Genomic DNA, 19,555 nt, shown 5'->3' on the forward strand with positions numbered 1-19,555 from the left:
TCAAGAGTCATCTCCAATACCACAATTTGAAAGCATCAATTCTTTGGCACTCAGCCTTCTTTATGGTCCAACGATCACATGTATATGACTACTGGAAAAACCATAGCTTTGACTATATGGACCTTTGTCAGCAAAGCAATGTCTCTGCCTTTTAATATGCTGTCTAGGTTTGTTATAACTTTTCTTCCAATGAGCAAGTGTCTTTTAATTTCATGGCTGCAGTCACCATGTGCCATGATTTTGGAGCCCAGGAAAATAAAATCTGTCACAACTTCTCCTTTTTCCCCTTCTATTTGTCATGAAGTGATGGGACCAGATGCCATGATCTTCATTTTCTGAATGTTGAGCTTTAAGCAGCTTAGTTTTTACTTTGCTGTTTCACCCTCATCAAGTATTAATACCAGTTAATTATTATCAACTTTACTGTCTGCCTATTAACTTTATTCTACCTTGGTGAAAATTGTACCTCAAGAAAGTTAAATAACTTGCAAAGTACATCCACATCATAAGTGATATACTTGAAATTTTAGACCAGGTGGGATTATGCTTTAACTCATGATCAAGCAACTAGGTGGCTTCCTTCATGCTGCATTGACTTCCCATCATAAGAGACTGTCACACATACTTGGGACCAACAAAAGATGAAAAACTAGGAAACTAGGAAGCAAAAATTAATAACTGGGGAAATAATTGGGGGAAAATGAAAATATTTATCACCCATGAAACAAACAGAATGCAAAAGAATACAAACTTTAAGGTTACAACTGTGTAAAAATAATATAAACAAGTTAATAATAATATGTAAATGTGAAAACAAATTCTTTTCTTAGTGATAAGATTATGGAAAAAATTTGTGTTTGTTGTTAACTTTTACTAGCTTTAATTTTCTTTCTGGTCTTTTTATACTGAACATGTATCAACACTAGGGTATGTGGAGACAGATGAAGGAATTCACCTGGTGGTGGTGGTTTAGTGGTTTAGTTGCCAAGTCGTGTCCAACCCTTGTGACTCCATGGGAGTAGCCTCCCAGGCTCCTCTGTCCATGGGGTTCTCCAGACAAGAATCCTTGAGTGGGTTGCCATTTCCTTCTCCAGGGGATCTTCCTGACTCAGGAATTGAACCTGGGTCTCCTGCATTGCAGGCAGATGATTTACTGACTGAGCTATGAGGGAAGCCCAAAATTCACTTGACTCTCCTTTAAATTAGGATAATCATAGGATTGACCAGGAGTCTGCAAACAGTGTTTCAAGGTTCTCCTATAGCTTTCTATTTTCCTTGCTAACAATCCTCAAATTTCTTTAAAATGAAAAGTGTTACCAATCTTATGGAACTAAAGATGCTTTATCCAAGCTGGTTATAACTATTTATCTCATTCTTTGTCATCTTATGCGGTCCATGGGGTCACAAAAAGTCAGACACAACTGAACCACTGAGCATGCACACCGATTCCCAGCTGCTCTTATACACAGAAATGGACATATTATCTGATTTTAGCCAATTGGACATAAAGAGAGACAACTTGGGAATCCAAGGATTTTACTTCTTAACAAAAGGAAGATCTCTTTTCTTCCTGCCTTCCTGTTTAGGATGGGATGTGGTGATATCCTGTTTGCCTGGGGCTACAACTGCAGCTTCCCAGGAGGGAAGGATGAGAGATGAGCAAAAAATACCCACATCCCTGGTATAATTTAGATGCTGGTTAAAGAGCTATATACTCCATAATTTATTTGTTTAAAAAAAAAAAAAAACAACTTTTGTCTATTAAAGCCATGTTTGGTAGAGTGTTCTGTTGGTGGTGGTAGTTTAGCCACTCAGTCGTGTCTGACTCTTGTGACCCCATGGACTGTAGCCCACCATGGGATTTCCCAGGCAAGCATACTGGAGTGGGTTACCATTTCCTTCTCCAGGAGACCCACATTTTCTGCACTGCAGGTGAGTTTTTTACCACTGAGACACTAAGGAAGCCCCAGAGTGTTCTGTTACCTGCAGCTTAAAATTTTCCTAATGGATTCAAGGTCCTTTACCTCATAAGCTGTGGTTTCCATTGTGTGGAAGATGCAAGAAGGTGGAAAGCTAGGTATTAGCTTACTCTGGTACAGGCTTTCCATAAACCTCCATGAAAGCAGAATTTTGATGTAAACCTTCAGACCACAGCTGAAAAGACTTGCTAAGGAGCAGAGTAAAAATCTGTAAAGCAACAGGGACTTAAAAGATCCACAAATGCCTATTTTTAAATTCTGCTTCTCAAACATGAATATATTAAAGTTATTGAAGCCTTTCTACAGATGATATTTGGGCTGGCATTTCTGTAAGTGGAAGAGATTATCTTTTGCTTACAATTTGTCACTTCTAACTGACTGTAGATCACAGCAGTTTAGAAGCTTAACCCCTTTAAGTTAGACTCTTTTCCAGTATTTAGAAAAATCCTTTCAGCAGGCTGATAAAAATAGCAGCAGCAAAGCAATTAGATGTAATCCCAAACAGCTGCAGTCCAAGTCAGACCTATAAATGCTTTCTCCTATTTTAGATACACAGAACTCAAAATTCTCCTGTAAGGTCCTGACAAAGTGAAAAGTTGCTCCAAATAATATTCATTGACATTCAACTGTAATGCTCCATCCAATTCTCATGGCAAACCTTGACCATCAATGTCAGCAAAACTTAGTGCAATAAAGTCATTTTGGGTCTAGACTCACTAACACAAAATAATTGAAAATTGGATTTCAGTTCAATTTAGGAAAGATTTCACAATTACCTGCTAGTTCTAAATACTCTCAAAAGTTGGACATTAAGATGAATATGATCCAGTCTTTGCCCTCAAATATATCATAGTCTAGAGGGGAGTTGCAATATATTTTTTTCTCCCATGCTATGTATACTCTTTAATTTTGGATCAATAATATTACAGACCTTAGACTTTGAAGATACCTATGGCAATGCACCAGGGCTTCCCTGGTGACTCAGAGGTTAAAGCGTCTGCCTGCAATGTGGGAGACCTGGGTTCGATCCCTGGGTCGGGAAGATCCCCTGGAGAAGGAAATAGCAACCTGGAGATTCTTGCCTGGAGAATCCCATGGATGGAGGAGCTTGGTGGGCTACAGTCCACGGGGTTGCAAAGAGTCGGACACGACTGAGCGACTTCACTATGGCAATGCAAATTCTCATTGGTAAGCAGTTTCTCAACAGTCAGTAATTTCTAAGGTACTATTATATAGGTAAATAACCCATGGGAAGTTGGTTAACTTCCAAAGCAAAAAGAGGAGAATATTCTGCCCTAAACCAGTGGACTATAATCTAAGTTAATAATAATAAAGCAGTTTAGTTTTGTTCCATCCCACAGTTTATTGAAATTTTACAGATATCTAGAATGGCATTTTCTTTGGCTAAATGGCTACAGGATTTATTATCCTCTGCCCAATCAAATGAAATGGGTTTTGATTGCTGGTCAACTTTCTGCAAGTAGCTTTTTGTAAGCAAATAGACTATTTCTATTTCTATTCTATCATGTTTTGTACTGATTTCACTTATTGAACCTTTTTAGTGTCCTCTTTGAGCTAGTTATGAAGAAACTTTCTCTCTCTGTGTGTGTCCTCTTCACCAAAAAAGGGAGATGCTACAAGTTCTTTATTTCATAAAAGTCAGTAACAATTCCCAAGTGATAGCTCTAGGGCTGTGGGAAACAGGTACCAAAAGGAAAACATAATTCCAACAGAGTTATTGTAGATACTTCCTGTGAAAGAAAAGAGAGACAAAAGGAAAAATAGGCAGAGAAAGACTTGTGACTATGATGGTGGTCTCAAACTTGTAAACAGAGGGAGATGGAAGGATTGGGTAGGAACACCCAGAAACTCTGCATAGCTCTGAGAAAGTCTCAACCAGCCCACTAGAGAGTTCCAATGCAAAGATCACCCATGGATCTTTCTGAAGCACACTCTGTCATGGTTGGAGGCTGCCCAGAAAGTACGTGACCTGGACTTGAAAGCTGAGACAGACCTTGGAACTGCTGGAACTTTAGCTGACTTTCTTTAGGCAGATCCTCTTTTGAAAGGAGACATAAACAGATCACCTTCATGGCTGTAATAGTGAACTGGTAATCACTGAATAGAGCTATATGTCTACATAATTTCACTTATTGAAATGCATTCCATTTAATGTCATTCTTCAAAATACTATCTTAACAGTAGGTACCATTGCTTTTTAGTACCACTTTTATCACAATTTGCATCACAGAAAGATCCAACTGTCATAACCAGATGAGGTCACCATTTTATTTCAGGAATACTCGGGAATCAAAGTCTATGCCCTGGCCAGTAATGCTGAAGCTGAAGTTGAATGGTTCTATGAAGACCTACAAGACCTTCTAGAACTAACACTCAAAAAAAAAAAATGTCCTTTTCATTATAGGGGACTGGAATGCAAAAGTAGGAAGTCAAGAGATACCTGGAGTAACAGGAAAACTTGGCCTTGGAGTACAAAACGAAGCAGGTCAAAGGCTAACAGAGTTTTGCCAAGAGAACACACTGGTCATATAAAACACCCTCTTCCAACAACACAACAGAAGACTCTACATGTGGACATCACCAGATAGTCAATACCAAAATCAGATTGATTATATCTTTGCAGCCAAAGACTGAGAAGCTCTATACAGTCAGCAAGAACAAGACCAGGATGACTGTGGTTCAGATCATGAACTTCTTATTTCCAAATTCAGACTTAAGTAGAAGAAAGTAGGGAAAACTAGTAGACCATTCAGGTATGACCTAAATCAAATCCCTTACGATTATACAGTGGAAGTGACAAATAGATTCAAGGGATTAGATCTGATAGACAGAGTGCCTGAAAAACTATAGACAGAGGTTCATGCCATTGTACAAGAGGCAGTGGTCAAGACCATCCCCAAGAAAAAGAAATGCTAAAAGGCAAAATGGCCATCTGAGGAGGCCTTACAAATAGCTATGAAAAGAAAAGAAGGGAAAGGCAAAACAGAAAAGGAAAGATATACCCATTTGAAGGCAGAGTTCCAAAGTATAGCAAGGAGAGATAAGAAAGCCTTCCTCAATGATCAGTGCAAAGAAATAGAGGTAAATAATAGAATGGGAAAGACTAGAGATCTCTTCAAGAAAATTAGAGATATCAAGGGAACATTTCATGCAAAGATGAGCACAATAAAGGACAAAAATGGTATGGAAGCAGAAGATATTAAGAAGTGGCAAGAATACACAGAATAATTAACAAAAATGATCTCCATGACCCAGATAATCACAATGTTGTGATCACTCACATAGAGCCAGACATCCTGGAGTGTGAAGTCAAATGGGCCTTAGAAAGCATCACTACGAACAAAGCTAGTGGAAGTGATGGAATTCCAGTTGAGCTATTTAAAATTCTAAAAGATGGTGCTGTGAAAGTGCTGCACTGAATATACGAGCAATTTGGAAAACTCAGTAGTGGCCACAGGACTAGAAAAGGTCAATTTTGATTCCAATCCCAAAGAAAGGCAATGCAAAGAATTTTCAAGCTATTGCATAGTTTCACTCATCTCAACACTAGCAAAGTAATGCTCAAAATTCTCCAAGCCAGGCTTCAACAGTATGTGAACTGTGAATTTCCAGATGTTAAAGCTAGATTTAGAAAAGGCAGAGGAACCAGAGATTAAATTGCTAACATCTCTTGGATCATCAAAAAAGTAAGAGAATCCCAGAAAAGCATTTAATTCTGCTTTATTGACTATACCAAAGCCTTTGTCTGTGTGGATCACAACAAATTGTGGAAATTTCTTCAAGAGATTGGAATACCAGACCACCTGACCTGACTCCTGAGAAATCTGTATTCAGGTCAAGAAGTAACAGTTAGAACTTGACACGGAACAACAGACTGGTTCCAAATCCGGAAAGGAGTATGTCAAGTCTTGACATGGTCACCCTGCTTATTTAACTTATATGCAGAGTACATCATGTGAAATGTTGGGCTGGATGAAGCACAAGCTAGAATCAAAATTGCCGGGAGAAATATCAATAACCTCAGATATGCAGATGACACCACCCTTATGGCAGGAAGCGAAGAAGAATTAAAGAGCCTCTTGATGAAAGTGAAAGAGGAGAGTGAAAAGTTGGCTTAAAACTACATTTAGAAAACCAAGATCATGGCATCTGGTCCCATCACTTCATGGCAAATAGTTGGGGAAACAATGGAAACAGTGAAAGACTATATTCTTGGGCTCCAAAATCACTGCAAATGGTAACTGCAGCCATGAAGTTAAAAGACGCTTGGCTCCTTGGAAGAAAAGCTATGACAACCTAGACAGTATATTAAAAAGTAGCAGTGTTACTTTGCCAACAAAGGTCTGTCTAGTCAAACCTATGGTTTTTCCAGTGGTCATGTATGGATGTGAGACTTGGACTATAAAGAAAGCTGAGCATGGAAGAACTGATGCTTTTGAACTCTGTTGTTGGAGAAGACTCTTGAGAGTCCCTTGGACTGAAAGGAGATCCAACCAGTCCATCCTAAAGGAAATCAGTCCTGAATATTCATTGGAAGGACTGATGCTGAAACTGAAACTCCAACAATTTGGCTATCTGATGCAAAGAACTGACTCATTTGAAAAGACTCTGATGCTGGGAAAATTTGAAGGCGGGAGGAGAAGGGGATGGCAGAAGATGAGATGGTTGGATGGTATCACCAATTTGATGGACATGAGTTTGAGCAAGCTCCAGGAGTTGGTGACGGACAGGGAGGCCTGGCGTGCTTCAGTCCATGGGGTTGCAAAGAGTCAGACATGACTAAGTGACTTAACTGAACTGAACGTGTGAAATACAAGACTGAGTTCTTACCACATGACTCAGGACATAAAGTGAAACCAGAGTCTTAAACAATATTACCAGGACACAGTGATACTTTTTATCTCCTGCCCCTTCTCTCTCTTGGCTCTTTCATTTATATGTTGATTTGAGGATTTGCCTTCCACTTCGATTGTTGAGAAACCATTCAAATCCTAAGACTTGAGGTGAGAGACAGGGTTGGATATGGAAGAGACAGACCCCAAATATAAAATGTCCTTTATACTAGGTCATAGCACAATTTTTAGGTAGTATTCAACAAATTTCATCTTTTGACTAAAAGAACTATTCTTTTTATGATTTTCTTTATCTATTTGATATTACCATACTATAAAATTCACTAGTTAAAGCTCCTCCAACTTTTTCTTACAATTACATTCAGTGTAAAACTTAACAATGACATAAACAGATATACATTCCATGTTCCTGGGTAGGAAGACTCAATGTTGTGAAAATCACTATACTAACAAACACAATCTACAGATTCAATGTGATCCCTTTCAGATTACTAATGGCATTTTTCAGAGATCTAGAAAAAAAAATTTCACAGTTCATCAGTTCAGTTCAGTTGCTCAGTCGTGTCCGACTCTTTGCGACTCCATGAATCGCAGCACGCCAGGCCTCCCTGTCCATCACCAACTCCCGGAATTCACTCAGACTCACGTCCATCGAGTCAGTGATGCCATCCAGCCATCTCATCCTCTGTCGTCCCCTTCTCCTCCTGCCCCCAATCCCTCCCAGCATCAGAGTCTTGTCCAATGAGTCAACTCTTCGCATGAGGTGGCCAAAGTACTGGACTTTCAGCTTTAGAATCATTCTTTCCAAAGAAATCCCAGGCCTGATCTCCTTCAGAATGGACTGGTTGGATCTCCTTGCAGTCCAAGAGGCTCTCAAGAGTCTTCTCCAACACCACAGTTCAAAAGCATCAATTCTTTGGCACTCAGCCCTCTTCACAGTCCAACTCTCACATCCATACATGACCACTGGAAAAACCATAGCCTTGACTAGATGGAACTTTGTTGGAAAAGTAATGTCTCTGCTTTTGAATATGCTATCTAGGTTGGTCATAACTTTCCTTCCAAGAAGTAAGTGTTTTTTAATTTCATGGCTGCAGTCACCATCTGCAGTGATTTTGGAGCCCAGAAAAATAAAGTCTGACACTGTTTCCACTGTTTCCCCATCTATTTCCCATGAAGTTCATATGGAAACACAAAAGACCCAGAACAGTCTTTTGTGAGAAAGAAGAATGGAGCTGGAGGAATCAACCTTCTTGACTTCAGATTGTACTACAAAGCTACAGTCATCAAGACAGTATGGTACTGGCAGAAAAACAGAAATATAGACCAATGGAACAAGATAGAAAGCCTAGAAATAAACCCATGCACCTATGGGCACCTTATTTTGATAAAGGAGTCAAGAATATACAATGGGGCAAAGACAGTATCTTAAATGATGCTGGGAAAACTGGACAGCTACACATTAAAAGAATGAAATTGGAACACTTTCTAACACCATACACAAAGAGAAACTCAAAATGGATTAAAGACCTAAATGTAAGACCATAAACTATAAAACTCTTAGAGGAAAACATAGGCAGAACACTCGATGACATAAATTAAAGCAAGATCCTCTGCTTTAAAACAAAAGTAAACAAGTGGGACCTATTAAACTTAAAAGCTTTTTTCACAGCAAAGGAAACTATAAGCAAGGTGTAAAAAACAACACTCAGAATAGGAGAAAATAATAGGAAATGAAACAACTGACAAAGGATTAATTTCCAAATTATACAAGCAGCTCATACAACTCAATACCAGAAAATCAAACAACCCAATCAAAAAGTGGGAAAAAGATCTGAACAGACATTTCTCCAAAGACATACAGATGGCTAACAAACACATGAAAAGATGCCCAACATCGCTCATTATTAAAGAAATGAAAATCAAAACTACAATGAGATATCACCTTACACCAGTCAGAACGGCCATCATCAAAATGTCTACAAACAGTTAATGCTGGAGATGATGTGGAGAAAAGGGAAAGCTCTTGCAATGTTGGTGGTAATGTAAATTGATACAGCCACTGTGGAAGACAGTATGGAGATTCCTTTAAAAACTGGGAATAAACCACCATATGAACCAGCAATCCTACTCCTAGGCATATATCCTGAGGAAACCAAAATTGAAGAAAGACACATGTATCCCATTGTTCATTGTAGCACTATTTACAATAGCTAGAACATGGAAGCAACCTATATGTCCATTGACAGATGAGTGGATAAAGAAGTTGTGGTACAAATACACAATGAAATATTGCTTAGCCAGAAAAAGGAACATATTTGAGTCAGTTCTAATGAGGTAAATGAACCAAGAGCCTATTATACAGAGTGAAGTAAGTCAGAAAGATAAATTTTGTATTCTAACATATACATACAGAATCTAGAAAAATGATACTGAATAATTTATTTACAGTGTACCACCTGACCTGCCTCTTGAGAAACCTGTATGCAGGTCAGGAAGTAACAGTTAGAACCAGACGTGGAACAACAGGCTGTATATTGTCACCCTGCTTATTTAACTTATATGCAGAGTACATCATGAGAAAGGCTGGGCTGGAGGAAGCACAAGCTGAAATCAAGATTGCCGGGAGAAATATCAATAACCTCAGATATGCAGATGACACCACCCTTATGCATAAAGTGAAGAACTAAAGAGCCTCTTGGTGAAAGTGAAAGAAGTGAAAAAGTTGGCTTAAAGCTCAACATTCAGAAAACGAAGATCATGGCATCTGGTCCCATCACTTCATGGCAAATAGATGGGGAAACAGTGGCTGACTTTTCTTTTCTGGGCTCCAAAATCACAGCGGATGGTGACTGCAGCCATGAAATTAAAAGACGCTTGCTCCTTGGAAGGAAAGTTATGACCAACCTAGACAGCATATTCAAAAGCAGAGACATTACTTTGCCAACAAAGGTTCATCTAGTCAAGGCTATGGTTTTTCCTGTGGTCATGTATGGATGTGAGAGTTGGACTGTGAAGAAGGCTGAGCACTGAAGAATTGATGCTTTTGAAGTGTGTTGTTGGAGAAGACTCTTGAGAGTCCCTTGGACTGAAAGGAGATCCAACCAGTCCATCTTAAAGGAGATCAGTCCTGGGTGTTCATTGGAAGGACTGATGCTAAAGCTGAAACTCCAATACTTTGGCCACCTCATGCGGAGAGCTGACTCATTGGAAAAGACCTTGATGATGGGAAAGATTGAGGGCAGGAGGAGAAGGGGATGACAGAGGATGAGATGGCTGGATGGCATCACCAACTCAATGGACATGGGTTTGGGTGGAGTCTGGGAATTGGTGACGGACAGGGAGGCCTGGCATGCTGCGGTTCATGGGATTGGAAAGAGTCGGACATGACTGAGTGACTGAACTGAACTGAATGGAGAAACAGACATAGAGAACAGACTTATGGACATGGGGAGAGGGGAGGAGAGGGTGAGATGTATGGAAAAGTAACATGGAAACTTACATTACCATGTGTAAAATAGACAGCCAACAGGAATTTGCTGTATGGCTCAGGAAACTCAAACAGGGGCTCTGTATCATCCTGGAAAGGTGGGGTGGGGAGGGAGATGGGAGGGAGGTTCAAAAGGGAGGGGATATATATATACCTATGGCTGATTCATGTTGAGGTTTGACAGAAAATAACAAAATTCTGTAAAGCAATTATCCTTCACTTAAAAAACAAATTAATTTAAAAAATCAATCCACAGTCAGTGAAGAGTACTCTGTCCATGGAATTCCCCAGGCAAGAATACTGGTGTGGGTAGCCATTCCCCTCTCCAGGGTATCTTCCTGACCCAGCGATCAAATTCGTGTCCCCCACCTAGCAGGCAGATTCTTTACCATCTGAGCCATGAGGGAATGTGAACGTGTTATTTTTCCTGTATACTGTCCAAAACTGCAAATCATTAAAAAAATAAATAAATAAACTTTGCTAATTGTATAGGTTAAACTGGCATTTATATTCTTTGCTACCAGCAGACCTGTCTTATAAGAAATTCTATCTTTGGCTATCTATTTTACATATGGTAATGTAAGTTTCCATGAAGGAATACTTCATGATGAAAGAAATGTAAATTCTAAATTCATGTTAATGTATCAACAAGTTTATTTTATGTACTTTTCAGTTCGGGCTTCCCAGGTGGTACTAGTGGTAAAGAACCCTCCTGCTAATGCAGAAGACTTAAGTGATGCTTGTTCCATCCCCAGATTGGGAAGATCTCCTGCAGCAGCGCATGGCAATCCACCCGAGTATTCTTGCCTGGAGAGTCCCTTGGACAGAGGAGCCTGGCAGGCTGCAGTTTATGGGGTCACAAAGAGTTGGACATGACTGAAGGGACTTAGCATGCATGCACACACAATTTTTTAAGTTATTGAGTACTTATAACTACATGATCTCAGTAAAAGATGTTACACCATTGAACATCTACAAAGTAAACATAAGTACTTGTACAAAATACTCTGTTTACTATGAGACTAACCATATTTGTGGGGAACAAATACATCATTTCTTTATTCTTTAATCATTCTAAGTTCCCTTGACTTATTGACAGGAATCCCACCAGTTTCCATTGACACTTGTTTTCTCCTGACCTTTAAGTGTTCAAAGATCCAAGAGGCTTACCCGGTGCAAAGGTAAGTCAGCTTTCTCCTGACATCAAGAGTAGAAGGATCTGGAGACTAATGAAAACCCTAGAGTTGTCATCACTAGAGCAGAATCTTGCAGTCCTTTGGAAACTCATGCCTAAGATAATACCAGTCCATATGTCTACACGGCTTCTAACATGGTCCACTTGTGGGCTTCAAGTTACAGCTCTGTTATTTAACACCCATATATACAGCCAGTATTCTCCAAAGAAAATTTATTTATTTTTTCCCAAAGAAAATTAAAAAGCCCCCCTCCCCTCTGAAGGTGATGTTCTTTCTAGGAAATTTACTAAATGTGCCTGCTACTGATCTTGGTTGGAGATCTTCAGTTCACTAAAGAAATCTTCCTAACACTGAAATGAAAGTCCTATTCTTGGTAACTCTCAAGTTCTTGGATTACATATTTCTGAAGGGTAGAGACGGGGGGCTTCCCTGATGGCTCAGCAGGTAAAGAATCTGCCTGCAATGCAAGAGACAAAGGAGATGCAGGTTCAATCCTTGCTTAGAGAAGATCCTCTGGAGGAGGAAATGGCAACCCACTTAATACTGTTGCCTGAAAAATCCCATGGATAGAGGGGCCTGGAGTCCCAAAGGGTCGGACATGACTGAGCGTGAGCACAGCAACAAAGGTGGAGACTAGGACTTGAGCCCATGTCATACTTTTTGACAGTCTAATGACTGAAAGTTTTACTTAGTGCCTGCCAACGCAAGAATTTTAAATAAAAAGTGATCATATATCAAATGAAAGAAGGGGAATGTTTTGTTCAGGTGCTTCCAAATAGGATTAGAATGGTTGGGCAAAGCATTCCTTCCCCTTCTCAGTAAATATTTTACATACCAGGGTTCACAGGAGTTGTAATCTTGTTCATACCAGAAAGGAGTCTGTCAAGAGGTAAATGGCCATACCAAAAAGCTCCTAAGTAAGGTCTGTTCCAGATAAAGTCTCAGTTTGTATATAAAACAAACTCCGGTTTTAAAGACTTTATGTTAAAGACTTCCTTTAAAAGGAACCCTTTGTTAAATGTCCTTGTCTTGGCAGATATAGTCTACCCTGTAAAAATACATAATCCAAGAAACTTGAGAGGTATCAAGAATAGATTTCTCCATGTTACTACAAATGGCATAATTTCATCCTTTTTAATGACCGAGTAATATTCCACTGTATATATGTACCACATCTTCTGTATTCATTCATCTGTCATTGGGCACTTATGTTGCTTCTCTGTCGTGGCTTGTGAATCGTGTTGCAACAAACATTACAGGGTGCATGGGTGCTTCAGTGGTAGGATTCCCGCCTGCCACGCGGGAGGCCCGGGTTCAATTTCTGGCCCATGCAGCCACTGTGTCCCCTTTTTAGGACTTCCTGGTAGCTCAAACGGTAAAGAATCGGCCTACAAAGCAGGAGACCAGGGTTCAATGCCTGGGTTGGGAAGATCCTCTGGAGAAGGGAATGGCAACCACTCCAGTACTCTTGCCTGGAGAATTCCATGGACATAGAATTCCATGGCTACAGTTCATGGGGTTGCAAAGAGTCGGGCACAACTGAGCAATTAACACAAACATTTATTAGCATACATCCTTTCAAACTGTGGTTTTCTGCAGATACATGCTCAGAATTGGGATTGTTGGATCATAATGTAGCTCTATTTTTAATTTTTTAAGGAACCTCTACACTATTCCCCTTGGTGGCAATTTACATTCCCACCAACAGTACATGAGAGGTCCCTCTCCCCCTACCCTCTCCTGCAATCACTGTTTGTAGACTTTCTGATGATGGCCATTCTGACTGGTGTGAGGTGACATCTCCTTATAGTTTTGATTATCATACAAAGTGAAGTAAGTCAAATAGAGAAAGACAAATGTCATGATATCACTTATATGAGGAATAGAAACAATAGATACAAATCAATTTACCCAACGGTTACCGAGTCACAGACTTAGAAAACAAACTTACGGTCATCAAAGGGGAAGTGTGGTGGGGGGATAAATCGGGAGTCTGGGACTGACACGCACACACTGTTATGTTTCAAATAGACAAGGAGCAGGGACCCACCGTTTGGCTGGTGGGCCAGGGACTGCTGCTCAATAATCCATAATAACCTAAATGGGAAGAGAATCTCAAAAAGAACAGATAAATGTGTGTGTGCAACTGAGTCACTTTGTGTACACCTGAAACTGACTCAACAGTGTTCATCAGCTACACTCCAACAAAAGTTTTTTAAAAAGAGTTGGTTTCTAAGAGCTCCTAGGTCTTCAACTTCTTACTTTTTTTCTTCCAAATGTATTTATTCATGAGAAATAAACTTGTTTATTCATGAGTTTAGGATCTATATATCCAGGGATTTAAAGGTGAAGTGGACTTGTCCATAACAAGCTCGTATTTGAGTAGACATGTCAACAAAAAAACAATGAGGGAACTATGAACAGAGTGCTGAGGAAAAACAGAAAGTGTCTGCCTGCCTGCATAAGAGCATCAGAGTAAAAGTAGGATTTGAGCTGGTTCTAAGCTAGTTGTGAGCATGGTCAGATTTCACACCTGCCATGCTCTCAATTAGTAGCATTGACTTTTTGATCATATGTGGTTTGGCATTATCTCCTTCCTTTCTCACACCTATCTTCTGGAATATATAAGCTTTTTTCCTCAAATAATGGAAGATTGCTTTTCAAGAAATGATAGAATTATATTTGTGCTTCTATATTAGAACCTAAAGATGTGCTCTGAATATTCATCTGAAAAAGGTACTGAAGGATCCCTCAGGTGAAGATGAAGCAGAGAGCCATGTCAGGAAGAGGAAATATATATATTTATCTAAAAATATTCAGAGGGAAACTAAAGGCGGTAACAGGTGCAGGAATAAATAAAATAATTTCACTGGGCTTTCTGAAAGACAGCCTACCATTGCTCACTATAGGAGGGGAAAAGAGTTAAAGGCGAAGGAGAGGAGTTGTGAGCTATGTCTAGAAAGATGGATTTTGAGGTTCTTCTGTGCATAACAGTTTCAAAGAAAAGGTTTTATTCAGGGGAGGGGCATACAGTGGAGTTTGAATTTTAGGGAGATAATTATCTAGGCAATACAGAAGATGGGCTAAAATGAGAAGGGATGTCGATAGGAAGTCTGGTTAGGGGAGTGTTGCAATGACGATAAGGTAAATATAGCAGCATTTCCTACAAAAAAGCAACTGAATTAGAAATCCTGTGAATTGGAAAATATAGGATTTGGTGATTGATTCAATTGTATGGGGAAATAAGTTAGAGTCCATCTTGGACATGTTGGTGGATAGTGGTTCCATAATTCAGACTAGTGAGAAAAGATGAAGACAGATTGTGGTGGACGATTGAGGATGGTCAGACATGCTAAGCTTTGGAGGCCAGAAGGAAGCTCTAATGGGTGCATAAGGAATCGAAAATATGAGTATGGTGCTTTATATATAATTGGCAACTAGAGAGCAAAACATAAGTAGTTACCATTATAAGTATAGTAGTCACAGTCATGGCTGTCTAAATACAGAAAAAGAGTTTAGAAATGAGATAAATAGAAATTCCAGGATGAAACCTAGGGAACATTTAACTGATCACAGAGAAAGAAAATCTAAAGAAGGAAATTGAAAATGTCTCCTGAGAGATGTACTAAAACACAATTTTCCTTTAAAATGAACTTTCATTCATTGATTAAGTCGTTTTGCAACATTTGCTGTATGCTTACCACATACCAGGAACATGTTAGAATTGGAAACAAAATGATGCACAAGGAAAGCATGCTTCCTGCTTTGTTAAGAGTTTGCATAAAAGAAAGTGTGTGTCTGTGAGAAAAGGAGTTCCAGTTTGGACAGTCCCAAGTTGGACAATATATGAACATGAACAGACTAGACAAGAAAACAGAGGCTTTTTAGAGACAAACAGAAGAGGAGGAAAGAATGGGAAATTAAAGAAAAAGCAAGGATAGAGAATAGAAGAAGCAGAAGAAATTTGTCTCCAAAATATGAAGGGATAAAAGTCTTTCATGATATGTTGTGGTAATGGAAACAAGGCAGTGGGATTTGTTCAAAAGGAGGTTATTGTTAACATTAGAGAGAGTATTTTTTTTTTTTTTTAGAGAGAGTATTTATAATAAAAGAGGAGACCAAAAAATGAAGTGTATAATTCTACAAGAAAATTTATTCTGTTTTTCAACAAACAAATAACAAGAAATAAATTGGATGTAGAAGAAATTGGTACAAATTAATAGACTCAACTGACATGTGTGGGATTTGTCTAGATTCAGTCTTCAAAAATGAGTTGTAAAACATCTTTATTAAAAAATTTTTTAAAATCCTTAGAAGACAACTTAGGAAATTTGAACATTGACTAGATGTTTTATGATGCTATTTTTTAAATTTTGTATGTGTGAAATTGGTATTGTGCTTATGTTTTCAACAGAACTGATTGTTTAGAGTAACACATTGATGTCTGAACGAAACATGAGTGAGTTTGTGATTTCCTTATCCAACAGTGTGGATACGGAGTTGCGGAAGGGGCAGCGTTTGTGGGATGCAGAATGATTCTGTGCTGATAATTGTTAAATCTAGTGATTTAGGGAAGAGATTTTGAAACTTTTCTCTCCTGTGACCATTTGAAATTTTCATAATAAGAAAGAATCAAGTAAAATTACCAAAAACATACAGACAATAAATGAGAAATAATTAAAATGAAATGAATTATTTCTCTTTCTTCAAGAAGTTTGCTCTAAATAGACTGGGAAAGTTTACCCTTGGAAAGAATATAAAGCAGTGGCAAAGAGTAGGCTTGCTTATTTGTTATTTACATAATATTTTCTGAGTCTTAGGCAATGTGCTAGACAAAAGAATATACACAAAAGACAATTTATGATAAAGGGCAACATCTGGAGAAATGTGTTCTTTTAAAAGTTATTGCAGTTAAGAAATACAAGAAATCACTGAATGTTAAAGAGGTGTCAGTGAGGCACTCAGATCTGTCCTTTCCAAGTGAAGCCACTAGTCATGTGTGGCTACTGACCCTGTGGCTGTGCCTAGCAGGACTGAGGAACCCAAGTTTTTAATTTAATGTAAATTTATTTGCATTTTAGAATTTAAGTAACGTAAAATGTTTTGGGATTGTGCAACTCTGTTATTCTGGTGGAGTAACAAGTCACTTTAACTGTTGGATCATGTAAGATATTATTGTTATTTTATAGTACATATGCTGAGAACAGTCATCATTTCAAAGGTTACACACAAACCTGTCGTCAATCTAGTTGTTGTCCACAGGCTGATTCAGTTTGAATGATTTCTTTTTCTAAGCACCAGTTTAATACTTTAATGTGTTTATTTGAATATTTTTTGCAGACAAAAAGAGTTGCAGTGGTATCTGTGTAAATTGTAATTGGCAATTAAATGGAAATATTTATTATAATTATAATGTAATTCAATTATTTTTAATTAAAACGTAAATATGGCAATTAAAACTAGCTGGAGGAGAACAAAATGAAAAAGTTGCTTGATTTGCAGAAACAATCTTAGGGGTAAATGGACAATGGTTAGTGGACATGAAAAATTGATAAATTAATCTTATTAGCCAAAGAAGAATTGAAGAAATTCGTTATTGAAAATAAAAATAAAATATTCTCCAATTTTATAAATTATTCTTTACAGAATTTAAGATTATAGCATTGGCTAGCTATAAAACAGCTTGAGTTTTTGCACACAGACAAAAGTCCAATTTTAGATAAGAGACAGTAAAATAAACCATTATTTCAGTTAGGAAAATTTGGTTACTGAGTAATGAGGAAAAGATTTTAATTTTAAAACATTGAAAGTTACTCAGTTAACCAAACTAACAATTGTTCATATTACACCTTTCCAACAATATCAAATCTTAGTTGATTCAAAATTTGAAAAATTACAAATGCTTTACTTTTTGCCTAGAACAGTGATGGATTATAAAACACACAACCCAATTAAATATCTGGGCATGTTTTGTCTCAATGGACTATCAAATTTATGAGGCAATGTTCCCAATTTGCACTCTAAAATACCAACCTTAGGGTACACATACTTCTGAATATTTTATATCTCTCAAAAAAGGATTTTAGCTAGATATGGAAAAAAAACACTGATTTTTATTACTACGAAGGGTGCTCTATACTAAGTCAAAAACTTGGATTTATTATGCTTTTAAAACAAGAGATTGATAGCTCACTTATTGCTTCATTGCACTGTGTGATACATGTTGAAAATACACTTAAGTTTTGGAAGTATACTGTGAAAACTGTCATAAATATTCATCATAATCAATTTTTGGAACTTCTGAAGAAAATTAAAGAATATATTTAAGGATCTTTAGTTCTTTGCTGGTGCTCATTGATTGACCTATGCATGCTAAGTCTCTTCAATTGTGTGCAACTCTTTGGACTGTAACTCACAAGGCTCCTCTGTCCATGGGATTCTCCAGGCAAGAATATTGGAGTGGGTTGCCATTTCCTCCTCCAGGGGATCTCTCTAACTCAGGGATTGAACCCGAGTCTCCTGTGGCTCCTGGAAGCCTTTTTAAAAAGGTTTATTGTACTGCTAAATTCAAAATTTTATTGAAACAAAAAAAGTGTTTGCCAAATATTCAGTTGTGCTTAATCACTCAGTCATGCCCAACTCTGCAACCCTTTGGACTATACTCTCCAGGCTCCTCTGACCATGGATTTTTTAGGCAAGAATACTGAAGTGGGTTGCCATTTTTCTCCTCCAGGGAATTTTTATAACCCAGAGATTGAACCTGCATATCCTGCATCTCCTACATTGCAGGTAGACTGTTTACCCACTGAGCCGTTGGGGAAGCCCATAAACATTCAATAATCAAAGACAAAATAGTCATATGAATTAGGATTTTGTGCACTCCATATGAAGAAACTAAATGTAAAGCTTTAAAGAAAGGAATTTATTTGTGAGCTGACTAGACAGACACTAGAATTTCTTTTGAAATGAAGACTTTTGAAAATATAAATCAATGCTAAATTTATAAATATTTCTAATATAAATCAATATTCACAGTGAATTGTGCTATGCAAATCAGCTGCAAAATTACAAAAATAAATTTTAAAGGATTTATTCATATTGTCAAGTTCAGAATCTCCCTTCAATTTTTGCAGTGTCTCTTTGAACTCAATGTTAATAATCTCAAAGTGACACAAGAATTGTGAATTTATATAACTTGGACAGATAATGCTTTTGCTTCAGAGTCAAATCAACTCTCCCACAAAAGATGGACACATTTTATCAATATAGGTGTGAAAATTAAAGGAAAATTACTTTTTTCATTTTCACTTTAATTATTGGGAAACTTATTTATGCTGAGAATGACTTGAATATGTAAATCTAATCTTTCAACTACAAATGTTATGATCTAAATAGAGATCAGTAATATCCAATGAAAATTTAGCATCTGAATTGAGATGTGCAAAGGTTCAAAATGCATACCAGATTTTAAAGACTTCACACAAGAAAAAGATTAAATATGTCAATATTTTTGAGTTGATTACATCTTGAAATTATAATGTTCTAGTATATTTGGCTAAATAAAATATGTATCGATATAAGACTCTTGTTCCTTGGAAGAAAAGTTATGACCAATCTAGAGAGCTTATTAAAAAGCAGAGATGATACTTTGCCAACAAAGATCTGTCTAGTCAAACCTATGGCTTTTCCAGTAGTCATGCATGAATGAGAGAGTTGGACTACAAGGAAAGCTGAGGGCCGAATAACTCATGCTTTTGAACTGTGGTGTTAGAGAAGACTCTTGAGAGTCCCTTAGACTGCAAGGAGATCCAGCCAGTCTATCCTATAGGAAATCACTCCTGAATATTAATTGGAAGGACTGATACTGAAGCTGAAACTCCAATACTTTGGCCACCTGCTGGGAAGAACTGACTCAAAGGAAAAGACCCTGATGCTGGGAAAGATTGAAAGCAGGAGAAGGGGACAACAGAGGATGAGATGGTTGGATGGCATCACCGACTCAATGGACATGAATCT

At 37.9% G+C, this 19,555-nt stretch overlaps 1 non-coding gene across 1 annotated transcript; it reads left to right on the plus strand.

The window, feature by feature from the left end:
* The first annotated feature begins 12,801 nt into the window (after positions 1-12,801).
* Positions 12,802-12,872, plus strand: TRNAG-GCC. The gene has a single exon. It is a non-coding gene; the product is annotated as a tRNA-Gly (tRNA).
* The last annotated feature ends 6,683 nt before the right edge of the window (positions 12,873-19,555 follow it).

The sequence above is a fragment of the Bos indicus x Bos taurus genome, chromosome 27 (assembly GCF_003369695.1).
Source record: "Bos indicus x Bos taurus breed Angus x Brahman F1 hybrid chromosome 27, Bos_hybrid_MaternalHap_v2.0, whole genome shotgun sequence".
Classification (NCBI taxonomy): domain Eukaryota; kingdom Metazoa; phylum Chordata; class Mammalia; order Artiodactyla; family Bovidae; genus Bos; species Bos indicus x Bos taurus.